General features: G+C 38.9%; 1 long non-coding RNA gene across 4 annotated transcripts in view; it reads left to right on the forward strand.

Annotated features, from left to right (window-relative positions):
- The window catches only part of LOC148051406 (uncharacterized), a 291,091-nt gene that overhangs the window by 177,441 nt on the left and 101,190 nt on the right, over nt 1-12,460 (forward strand). For 2 of the 4 annotated variants that reach the window (XR_015699863.1, XR_015699862.1), the window contains exon 3: nt 11,406-11,492. The exons of the other annotated variants lie outside the window; for them this stretch is intronic. This is a non-coding gene — a long non-coding RNA (uncharacterized LOC148051406). The remainder of the gene's footprint in view (nt 1-11,405; nt 11,493-12,460) is intronic. 4 annotated transcript variants of the gene reach the window in all.

Consider the following 12,460-nt stretch of genomic DNA (forward strand, 5'->3'; position numbering starts at 1 on the left):
ACTTTTTGCTCCTAAAGCAGGGTGCTACCTACTTTCTTTCCAAGTAAATGTAATTATTTGAGCATTTAATGATCCACATTTCTGCAATGCAGAATTTCAAATATATATCAATAAATTATTGATAAACATACCTACTGTTCTTGTTTCTGGTTTTATGCTGAACAGAATGTCAGCAGGTAACATCCCATGGCTTGGTGGCACCTTTCTGTAATTTAACAGTGCTAAATACAGACCAGAGTGCAACTTTTTTAGTAGTCTTTTATTTAATGAACCTTATTTTATCATTTCACTGCATGCGAGTAAGGGTGACTAGTATTTATGTGTCTATCAGTTCTTCCCACGAATTATTTAATTTCTTACGTGCACAGGCTAAAAATGAGTAGCCTCCTCTCTTGTCTATTTGAGAACACAGATGTTCAGGTTTGCTACTGTATGTGACCTGCTTTGATCATATTGCAGTAGGAGAACTATGTCAGTGATTTTAGAAGCAACTGGGGACAAGTTGTTTTGCAGATTACTCTGAGTCCTTCAAGACTGGAACTTTCTTATTTAATTACCTAAATTTCTCAGAAAACTCATTTAAAATTTTTATTTCATGTAATTGTGGCATAGAAGTAGCTCTTTCTGTAGGCTGATATCCTTAGATGAAATGTAGTTTTCCATACATGATTCACAATACTTAGGAAATCTTTGTTCCTCTTATTGTCTTTTGGGCAAGTGATATTTATGATAGCCTTAACCTTGTTTGTTGTTTACTAGGCATCTTGCTGTAATAATTGCTCTTAGAACTGTTATTTGTGTGGAATGAAATGTAGATTTTTGTTTAAGCTAGCTGTAGCCAGACAGCTTGAGTTCTTTCTAAAGCTGTTCAAAGCCTCTGGTCATATACTTTTTCCCCTTTACACCCACTTCATGTCAAAAAGTCACCTAAACAGATGTTCATACACTCCAAACCTTCAAAAATGTGTGTATTTTCTACTAAAACAGACTGATTGCTGGACACAAACCAAATGGTAGTCTGAGAAAACAGCATATTGGAAAGGGGGTGTTGAATATGCACCATGTATATATGTGCTATGTATTTTTAAAGACACCTGCCAGACTACTGCAGATGTAAGAGGTATAGGAAAACATTTGGCATGCACCAATTCTTTTGGAATTTTTCCTCTTGTAGGTAGTGGAAAATTTCACTTCATATATAACAATTTGATTTCTTTAAGTCAATATTCTGTTTTTCTTTTTTTTGTTTTTCTTTTTTTTTTTCTTTGCTGTATTGTGAGTGTTTATCTTCTGCTAGTTTTCATTTCTTGCTTTGAGCTTGTCCAGTTGTATTCCTAGGGCAAGTGAGACGTTCCCTGAGGCATGACAAACAGGGTAGCTATGTTCATCCTGAACATTATCCACTCAACTAGGTACTCCCATTCCCCTGGAAGATGTTTTTCTGCACTTTCTTAATTATACCATTTTCACATAGTTCCAATGAGGAAAAGCTCGTGATCATGCTGAATACTCTTCAGACAGGCACTTTTCCCAGGTAAAATCTTAACAGATGTCTGTTTCTATCTTTCACATGCCCATATGCTCAGTTCATGTTGAAGACAACATAGTCAGTGCAAGTTCTTTTACCTTAATTCAGTCTGACTTCTCTTTCAGTTTAACTACCACCACTTCTGGCAGCATGTGGCCTCATATTCCTGCTGCCAGCTTCAATTAAATAAAATAGTCCATTTGTTTTCCTTCAGACTGATAGCTGCCTCTGAGGTAATACTGCCCGTCATTCCCCATGAAGAATTCCTCCTGCTACAGTCATTCTCTTTCCACATTTTTCACACTTGACTGGTGTTTTTGAACACTGCAAAGTGATATCGTACACTGTCATTCTTATCTCTTTTCCCAAGAACTCTTTCTTCTCCTCCCTTACCTGTGGTCCAGAGCCTGTTTTCTATGTGCTCTGACTTTGAGAAAAGTTTCAGGTAGCATTTTGAATTCTTTGTCATGTTTTTTCTTGCCTGTCTTGGTCATGGAGTCAGCAAAACTGACCTTGTCCCATCAGTTTCATTTTGAGTTGGATACTCTCTCATATTTGGCCAATTTTAACTGCATTGTTAAGCATAAACTGTGAGCTTTCCTTCACTCAAGATCTGGGACTAATCATGCAGCTTAGTCCCTGCAGTGGTGTTCTATCTCCCTTTCTGGAAGCTCCTCAAAAACCCTAGTTGGCAACTAAGCACGACACAGCCACTTGCTCACTCCCCCTAAGTGGGATGGGGGAGAGAATCAGAAGAGTAAAAGTGAGAAAACTCATGGGTTGAGTTAAAGACAGTTTAGTAGGTAAAGCAAAAGCATGCACACAAGCAAAGCAAAACAAGGAATTCATAGAATCATGGAATCATTAACGTTGGAAAAGACCTCTGAGATCATCAAGTCCAACCGTTAACCTAACTGCCAGGTCCACCTCTAAACCATGTCCCTAAGCACCACATCCACACGTTTTTTTGACCACTTCCAGGGACAGTGATTGCATCACTTCCCTGGGCAGTCTGTTCCAATGCCTAACCACTCTCTCTGTGAAGAAATTTTTCCTAATTTCTAATCTAAATCTCCATTGGCACAACTTGAAGCCATTTCGTCTCGTCTTGTTGCTTGCTACCTGGGAGAAAAGAACAACCCCCACCTCGCTACAACCTCCTTTCAGGTAGTTGTAGAGAGCAAGCAGGTCTCTCCTGAGCCTCCTCTTCTCCAAACTAAACAACCTCAGTTCCCTCAGCCACTCCTCATAAGACTTGTGCTCTAGACCCTTCACCAGCTTTGTTGCCCAGGAACTTTTCTGCTAAGCAGCTCTCCAGCCACTCCTCCCCAAGCCTGTAGCATTTCATGGGGTTGTTGTGACCCAAGTGCAGCACCCGACACTTAGCCTTGTTGAACCTCATACAATTGACCTTGGCCCATTGATCCAGCCTGTCCAGATCCCGCTGTAGAGTCTTCCTACCTTCAGACAGATCAACATTTCTGCCCAACTTGGTGTCGTCTGCAAACTTACTGAGGGTGCACTCAATCCCCTCATCAAGACCATGGGTAAAGATATTGAACAGAACCGGCTTCAATACCGAGCCTTGGGAAACACTACTTGTGACCAGTCGCCAACTGGATTTGAATCCATTCACTACAACTCTCTAGGCTTGGCCATGCATCCAGGTTTTACCCAGTGGAGAGTGCACTTATCCAAGCCATGAGCAGTCAGTTTCTCCAGGAGAATGCTGTGGGAGACAGTGACAAAGGCTTCACTAAAGTCCAGGTAGACAGCATCCACAGGTTTTCCCTCATCCACCAAGTGGGTCACCTTGTCATAGAAGAAGATTGGGTTGGTCAAGCAGGACCTTCCCTTCATGAACCCATGCTGGCTGGGCCTGATCCTCTGATTGTCCCACACATGCCGTGTGATAGCACTCAAGATGATCTGCTCCATAACCTTCTCCGGCACTGAGGTCAGGCTGACAGGCCTGTAGTTCCCCAGATTCTCCTTCTGACCCTTCTTGTAGATGGGTGTCACATTTGCTAACTTCTAGTCATCTGGGACCTCCCCAGTTGACCAGGACTGCTGGTAAATGATGGAAAGTGGCTTGGCGAGCTCCTCCGCCAGCTCCCTCAGTATCCTCGGGTGGATCCCATCTGGCCCCATAGACTTGTGGGCATCTAGGTGGAGCAGCGGGTCACTAACTGTTACCTTTTGGATTATTGGGGCTTTATTCTGCTTCCCATCTCCATCTCCCAGCTCGGGGGCTGAATACCCTGAGGATAACTAGTCTGACTATGAAAGACCGAGGCAAAGAAGGCATTAAGTACCTCAGTCTTCTCCTCATCTTTCACAATTCATTCACTGCTTCCCATTGGCAGGCAGGTGTTCAGCCATCTGCAGGAAAGCAGGACTCCATCATGCGTAATGGTTACTTGGGAAGACAAACACCATCACGCCGAAAGTCCCCCCCTTCCTTCTTCTTCCCCCGGCTTTATATGCTGAGCATGACGTCATATGGTATGGGATATCCCTTTGTCAGTTGGGGTCAGCTGTCCCAGCTGTGTCCCCTCCCAGCTTCTTGTGCACCCCCAGCCTACTTGCTGGTGGGGTGAGGTGTTGTGACTTGATTCTGTGTAAGCACTGCTCAGCAATAATGAAAACATCCCGGTATTATCAACACTGTTTCCAGCACAAATCCAAAACATAGCCTCATACTAGCTGCTATGAAGAAAATTAACTCTCTTAGCCAAAACCAGCACAGTTGCATTTCTCTTTTTTATGCTGAGACTATCCCTGTCAGAATTCTGTGTTGCAGAACACAGTAGCTGTCGGCTAAAAATAAAGAAGTAAAATATGGAGAAAATCTTTGAAATGGCAGAGTATTTCAATTCTTTTTTTCTAAATGCCTGTATCTGACAATTTAACTGGCCAAACCAAATTATTGGGGAACATAATACAGGGAGAGATTTAGCCATTAAGTCTGTGCCTCAGGGAAAGATGTTTTGGTTGACCTGGTCTCATCCTTAGTTACAGCTTTGTGTTGCAGTGCACCCCCAAGGTATCTTTTTAATATTTCCTTTTCCTAGTATTTTGCACGTGAATAGTTCTACTTTGGGGCAGGAAGAGTCATTACTCCTTAGACGAATAATATTATTATAGTCCCTGAAGACCTTGGCAGGTATCTCTTTTAGTGTTTGTTTTTCATTTTTCTCTGCAGAGATCTCTTATTTCTCTTGTTTGGATTCTATTGGAAGTGTTGATATATATCTCATTGCTCTTTCAGGTGTTATACTATAAATCTTAGTCTGTCTCTGTACCATATTCTTGAAAGAAAACACAGTTTCTTTGGACTTTCTATAACGAGGGGTGATTGAGCTGTCCTTGTATTCTCCCAAAGCACCTATTTTAAACTAGTGCCTTAAAAACACTTGCAATACTCTTTTGATTCTACCTCAGATGATAATGTAGAATTTTCGTCTATTTGGATACAGATTGTACTGGAACATCTCAAGGCAGAAATTCACCCATAACCAATTTCTGTGTTGCAGGTTTCTTATCTGTTTCTTCCACTCTCTTTCCGTCATCAAGCTCTCTTCTGTATTTCTTACACCACCAAGAAAGAAAAAAAAAAAAAATCTGCTTTGTTGCCTTGTAAGAATCATGTATCTAATAGAAGAACTTGATGATGTGGCATCATAGAAGAGTCAGAGAAAAAGCTTTTGATGCATCCTTTACTTTGAGCTTCATTTTTTCCCCCCATACAGTAATTTCATACTTCTTATACAGCAAGATATGTTGAGTGAGAAAAATAGGGCTCCTACCTGAAATTGTTCTCCATAAAATTCCTAGAGGCAATGCTGAAAAGTGTTGTCAAATCTTAAACCTCAAAAGAACAGTGTTTTGTGCCAGGAGGTGCTAGTCAGTTATGATGCCAAGTAAGAAAGGCAATCAGACTCTACAGAGTTTGTATCATTAAAGTATAATTTAAAATACTATTTGTTAGAGCTAGCACAATAATGAAAGAGAGAATAGTGTAGATAATCTTATGTCCCTTCAGATGCTGGGAACCCCAAGTTGTGCAGCACGAAACGTGCCTCCAACCAACCTGCAGCACATTGTGCAGGCCCCATCTGTAGAAAGGGGTACCCCATTTTGGTAATTCGAGCTATTATCGGATTTTCTTACAAGAAAATAGGTCTATTCATCATTTCTGCTGTCAAACAGAGAGGATGTTTGCATGAGAACTTCTTACCACACTTTTGGATAAAGGCAAGGTGATGCAGGAGGTGTAATTGCTGGAACCAAGGGGGAGTTGCCTGCAGGATCCTCTTCTACATTGAGCCCACTAAGGTTATCCCACGGGCAAGGGGTTTGTGCAGCACAACACCAGCCTGAAGGCTAAACTGTACATGCAGTGCAGCACCACACTGCACAGCACAGGTCTGGTCCTACTCAGGTTAACCGTTGTGTGGGTCACTAACTCTTCTATGTACAATGGTCTTCTGATCAGGATCACTACAAACCGTTATTTTTAGAAACTGTAAACAATTGTGTATGTTTGCTATCTTTCTTTCTAACAAAAAGGCTGAAGATCATATTGGTTTGGAAGATAAAATGTTCTTTCAAACATTGAGTGGCTCCCCCCAGGTGAGGGTTGAGGCACAGAAAAGAAGCAGTAAAAAGTCTTGGCCTTATCCTTTGCCTGTGGTGTTCTTGTTTGGTGAATAAAGGATTCAAGTCATTATATTGTCAATCTGTCAGCTTCTCTGTGCATGAAGGAAGGATTTCAAAACTGGCTAAATAGGATGTGAGCACTTAAGAAGATCAGGTTCTTTTGAAAATCCCAAACTAAATTCAAATGATCTTGATGGATGTCAACATTTTCTCCCTGCTTTTATCGGGGGGGGGGGGCGGGGAGGGGGGCAGGGAAGCTTTCTTCCTGCATATTTTTCTCTTTGATGGAACAAAATATCACTTTTGTAGATAAACTTTTGTGTTTGTCCAGCCCACAAGTTGCTTAACTATATTAACTGAAGGAAATTTACATTCTGAAATATGTCCATCTCACAACTAGACATGCCTGACCTACTTTGATGATGTGTTTCAGGAAGACAGCAGGCATTTTAATGGTGCAGTACTGTAATACATCTTCAGACTCAGAGTTTACAGTAGTTCATAAACTTGTTTCTTGATTACCATAATTCTATGTGTTGGGTTTGGGAAACTGGTTTAAATATACTGTAACTGGGTTATGATATAAGTATTAATAAAACACTAATGTTTAACTTGTTAGGTACCACTAGAGCTCAAGTGCTTTACAGAAAAACTAGGAATGGGAAGAGTCAGAGACCTTAGTGAAGGGGGAAAAAATCCAGTTTTAAACCCTTCCAAAAATTCTCGGTTTACTTTTTCCCTAGTGCCTGTTCAAATGGAATAGTTAAAGTTGAAAAAACAATTTGATTTGGACTTTTTTTTTTTTTTTCAAAATCACTTTTCTTAAGGAATAGCTTGGGAAAAAGATTGTCTCACTGCCACTATATAGTGTCAGTACATGTTCCCAGCCATCCTTTCGGGAAAGCTATTATAGGTAATAGATGCTGCTTCTGAATGAAGATGTGTTTGGCCAAATGCTGCCCTCAGCTATGTCAGTGGAACTGCCAATACAACAAAACCCATGAAATGAGTGATTTTCCAGTGGTATAACTGAAGGCAGATTTTGTCCTACTGTACTGAAGTACGTAGGCAGTTTAAAAAAAAACATGAAGTCTTTTGATCTGCTTATAACCTCTAGTAAAAGTACATGGAGTTGTCTGGCAGAATGAAGCTCTTCTGTAGAGTATTTCTGTGATCTCAGTTACTTGATAGCTGTCCAGCTGATTCATTAGTTCATTATCCTGTGTGCTATATTACTACATTACATACTGTAGCCCTGAGAATGTGTGCCCTCTTAACATTTAAAGGTATTTTAACCTAGAAATTTTTCCCCAGAGAGGATGCACTGAAGAACTGTAGTGACTAATAGTTAGGTGAAAAATTGTCCTGACAGGTTTATTTTTATGTTAAGTGATTAAAATTATGTTTGCTTTTTATATCATATTGACATGTTAAATTTACAGAAATTTGGGGAATTTATGGAAACGTCTACAAAAATTGTTTCTAATGTTTGCAGCAGGACAATTCGTCACTGACTTCCTTTTTTTCTATTAAGCTCTCAATAGTTCTCTCTTTCAAGAGTTAGATAGGAAGGTTTGGGTTGTGACGAGTCTTAAACTCTCAAGTAGAGTTCTTGTGCTGGAGCTGTACTATGTAGTCCACAGCAGGGCTGTGGAAATCCAAATCCATTCTGGTAATTCAAACTGTTGGCAGAAGAAATTACCTGAATACTCAAATAATTGCCCAGGTCAGCCCTGAAAACCATGGAACCTTTCTTACCTGTGAACCACTGCCGGAACTCCTCTCTCCTCTTGTGCTGGTGATATGTTTCTGTGGTTCTTTGCCAAAAGCCTTATAGATTTGAGAACATTGACTTTCCCTTTCTTGCATTCCTTGCTATTGTAGATTTCCATAATGTGTTTTGATGTATAACAAAATATTTAACAATGCTGATATTTATGGTAGTGCCTGGGTAAACATCACTGGGATGAAGTGGGAATCAATGTAGCATAGCTATTGTTTCAGGCTTTCTGCCTGCTTAGTCAATCATATTTGCATGCATCAGTCTTGCTTCTTGTTTTAAATATTTTCTTTGCGTCTGAAGCAGTCAGATGTTTTTCAAAAATCTAAATAAAGCTGCAAGGCTCTTTCACTGTCACTACACTTAGCAAATGCTGACCTTACATAAACTCATATCAGTTTCTATGTGTGATGGGCAAACCACAAACTGTCCTCAGTTTGGGTTTGTTTCAGATATTTGGCAAAGTACAAGTTGGAGTCCTCTGAAATCTAATGGAAAGAAAAACAAATGAAAACTTTCCTGTGTGAACTCTTGCATTCAGCTTCTGGTCTCACTGGGAAATAAGACAGCAGGAGTTTCCTTCATGGCATCAGGTTTTCTGGCATGCAAATTTTCAAATGTTCTAACAATTTAGAAGCTTAGTGAAGTATATTATTAAGTGAAGATAACAGCTCCTCTAACTGTATAAGGAAGTGTTTGGTTTTGTTGTTGTCTTTCAAATGCATCTATGTCCTTCTAAAAAAAATCTCCCAGAAATTATTCTTGCTGTCATTGAGCCATTATCTCAACTTACGAGAATGTGTTTGGGCTTTGTTTCTTTGTTTGTCTGAGTGTTTTGTTTTGTTTTGTTTTTTTGTTGAGGGTTTTGGGAGTTTTTTGTTGTCATTTTTTTGGGGGTTTTACAGTTAAAGAATTTAATAGATTTTTCAGGCTCAAGAGTCCCTTAGATCTAAAGTTTACTTGTAACTCTCACACCAAGTTTTTCTGGAACAGAAATCTTTGCACAAGTCACCTGCCAAGTATGGTATATTTCCATATGACCTGCATAGAATTCATCTGCCCTTAGAAGTTATTTTCATATGAATACAGTTCCTGTAAAATAGGACTGGGATAAAATAGGACAGATCTAGGGACTTGATATTATGAATGCATGCAAGCATGCCTAGATCCAGGTGGATATACCTTAGACATGCTTTCACAGCTTGGCTTATCTTTTTCAGCACAGATCAGTCTCCAGTTCATCTTTTACAGTGAAAAAAAAAAAAAACAACCAACAACTTCTTTGGCAATAAATATTTGGAAGCCATAGGATATTTTAAAAAATCTGACATCAATGGGTACTTTACCATTTCAGAATAAAAACATAATATTGACTTTTGGCCCTAATTCTGGCTAGTCACCCTTTTTCTTCCCATTCCTCTCATCAATATGCATTGTTTAAATCTGGATTTTATTGATTAAGGCCATTGTATAGCAACATGATCCAGACTGTGACATGAATAAGAAAGTGACTTGATTTCTGTTCTTGGCAATGGCTGTGAAATATTTTTCAACTCTATCTGTGATCATTTAATTTTAGGAGTTTTTAAAACTGAGCTATTTCTATGTCTAGACAGTACCCAACCCAAAAGGCACTAATCCCAGTGGGGATCCATCCAGCTAGCACTCCAGAAAACCAAATGCAACCCCAAGTAAAATAGGAAGATCTAAAAGAATGGCTCTGAGTGAGCGCTTCTTAGAAATGAGAATATTCATGATTTGAATTAATCTGAGTAGCTCACCATTGGGAAAAACAATTCTGAGATGCAGAACAATATCAGTAATATATTGAAAGTGGGCAGGAAAGAACCTGTGAGAAATCAGCAGGTCCTAATAGCTTTTAAAATGAATTTCTTTTTCCCCTGGAAATTCTTTATAGTGTCTACAAGCTGTAAATACCCACGAGCCTGTGGTGTTCTCCTGTTTGTTTATTTGGTGCAAACATGGTAGTTTCTGCTTTGCACCAACCATTATGCTGTTATTTCAGTAAATTTTCATTTTTTATCAGCCTCTTTCACTTTCCTGAGACAAAAGCTGTGCATTTGAATGCTATGGACCCCTCAGGAAATATTTGTTTGAGGAAGCTGGTCCATTTAAGTTACTCTGCTGAAGAAGGAAGCCTTTGCTACAAGGACAATATTCTATCTTAAACCAAATTAAATTCTTAAACAGACTAGCACATATTGCATAATGTCTATGCAGTAGTTTACACTATCTGAGAAAGATGATTGATAGCATAAATAATATTCTGCACTATTAAATCTTATACTGTAAAGTAGTTTTTGTGATACCTACTTTCATATATTTCTGTGATAATACAATAGTAGTAAAAATCTTATTTCGTGGGAGGGGGTTTAGCATACCTATTATATTTGAGAAATTTAACTTTAGCTCAGTTATTTCAGTAGATATCTCACCATCTGTCCATCCTTTTCCTTCTGTCAGTTCCCCCTCCAGCTCCCAATTTCAGGTGTAATTTTTCTGCGCAGGTCTTTATCTGCAGTGAGCATACTCACTCTGTAAGAATAACACATGAACAGTCACTTGTATTCCTGCTTGGGCTTCCAGTGAGGGCAGTACGTGCACTACAAACTTACATGGGGTGCAAGGATGCTTAGTGCACACAGAGACTTAGTCTGCTACAATCTCAATATGTGCAAAGTCTATTTTTTAACAGTTTGCAACTCGGTCAAAAATGCAGACTGATTTTTCAGAGGTACAACAGGGTGGACCTTTTATCGGCTACTCTCAGGCAAGAATCCACTACCCTACTTTTAAATGGTTAAACAGTAGGGCTTTAAAGGTATGCTTTGTCAAAATGTCAGATTTGAGATTTGACATTATAAAAATGTAATTTCCCCAGACTAATTTTTGAAATGGCTATTCTGACTGTCTTTTCCCCAAAAGCAATGGCTTGAGGCAGACATCCACCATAGATAACATCAGCTCAAGTAGTTACATTTTGGGAAAGTTTTTTTATAAGCAACTGAAAATGGCTTTGTTCAAAGGGAAAAGATGGGCTCTCTGAAAGGGGTAAGATGAACAACCTGCTTCTGAAAAAGAAATTACTTAACACACTGCAAGGTGTGCTTAATAACTAATTACATCATTAGCAGTTAAAACTCAAATAACTTAATCAGGATTCATATATATATCATTACAAATATTCTTTAATATGAGTAGATGGTTTGGAAAAAAACACTGTGCCAAGAGAACAATAAATAAATCATGTCAGAGTACGCTTTTTCATCCTTAGTCCATAAAAATCCCCTATTATTAATAAAAATCTTTATTGAACTGGTATACAAAACAGAGTAAAAACTGTGCTGTATCCAGCAGGACCATATTTACTCTGCTAGGCAAAACAAGGGTTAACTGTTCGTTGTTCTCATTCAGTTGCAGAAGGAAATGGTTCTTCACTAATTGGCAGATATTGGCTTGACAAAACAAGGCTGGACTGGAACACTAAACAGCACACATTAGGTAAGCAGTGAAATTAAGAGAAAATATATATCTGCTGATGATACAGATGTTACTCATTTGAAATCATAAGGTCAAAATTAAAAGTGACAGAAGCGGATGTATCTAAATTTCATTGGGTTCATCCGTATTTCTGGTGAATTCTGATCATTTGCAGAGAGAATCACAGAAATTGAAAATACTGCCTACATCGGCTTAGTGAATGGACTTTTCCATTTAGTTGTGCCTAAGGTTAGGTGTGTCTCTTATGTCCTAAATGTAAGGATATGAAAGTTAGAAAAAAAATGGAGGTTTGAGTGGGTGTCACCAGATTTCTTTCTAAAATAGCATGCAAAATAAAGTATAAGTAGTGGTTTTGCCTCAGACACGTGAAATGGCATTAGAGTCACATTGTATATGCTCCATTGCATGCAGACAAGGATTTCAGTATGAAAAAGAGCTGCGCAGTATAGTTAGCAGCCTCGCCATAGTCCAAAACATAATGTGTCAAGTTCTCTACCTTTGCTTTTAAAGTTTGTCTTCTGCAATACAAATAATAGAGTATTAACTGCCAGAAACAGAAAAGATCTCCCAGAAAACTATAAAAACTTCTGAGATTGTTACAAAAATATGAATTAAATTTAAGACATTAATGTTAAGACATAAAAGCATGGTATACTCCAGTATAAATGCGAAGGCAGATCATATAGAATCAAAAAAAGACTTTCTCCAGAGTTGTGTCCGGAGAAAAAACATATAATATGTTGTCTAAGACTAGAAACAGTAAATGTGCACTGGGATGATGCAAGATGAAGTATAAACATCAGCATGACATAAGGAAAAAGAAACACTTTGGTTCTGTTATTCTTTGTTCTTTGTTGGACGGATTTAGGTGAGGATACCAGAAGAGAAATCAGTTGTAGACTGCATAGTCAGCACCCCACATATCAAAAATCGTCCTCTGGACCTAGATTTAATGGTCAGGAGACTTC

The sequence above is a fragment of the Nipponia nippon genome, unplaced genomic scaffold (assembly GCF_047370975.1).
Source record: "Nipponia nippon isolate SJK-2023a ecotype South Korea unplaced genomic scaffold, ASM4737097v1 scaffold_6, whole genome shotgun sequence".
Classification (NCBI taxonomy): Eukaryota; Metazoa; Chordata; class Aves; order Pelecaniformes; family Threskiornithidae; genus Nipponia; species Nipponia nippon.